The sequence below is a fragment of the Crocuta crocuta genome, unplaced genomic scaffold (genome assembly GCF_008692635.1).
Source record: "Crocuta crocuta isolate KB4526 unplaced genomic scaffold, BGI_CrCroc_1.0 scaffold342, whole genome shotgun sequence".
NCBI classification, from domain to species: Eukaryota; Metazoa; Chordata; class Mammalia; order Carnivora; family Hyaenidae; genus Crocuta; species Crocuta crocuta.
The window spans coordinates 2,411,017-2,411,248 of record NW_027532158.1 but is presented as its reverse complement, the minus strand read 5'-3'; positions in this window follow the sequence as shown (position 1 = coordinate 2,411,248).

Below are 232 nucleotides of genomic sequence, written 5' to 3'. Positions count from 1 at the left end.
TCATGATGGCGCCGACTACAACTTGGAGGACTTTAAAGTTACGGTGTCTCATGAGGTAAAACGCACCAGAGAGGGAAAGCAATGCGCCCCTCGGCTCTCTTCACCTCAGCACCGACACGCAGACTTTTCTAGCAAAATATCACTCTAGTGCACATGACAAGAAGGGAAGCATTTTGTCTAAGACCCGGCTCTCTTTTCCACTCACTTTGCATAATTGTGATATACCTCCTCG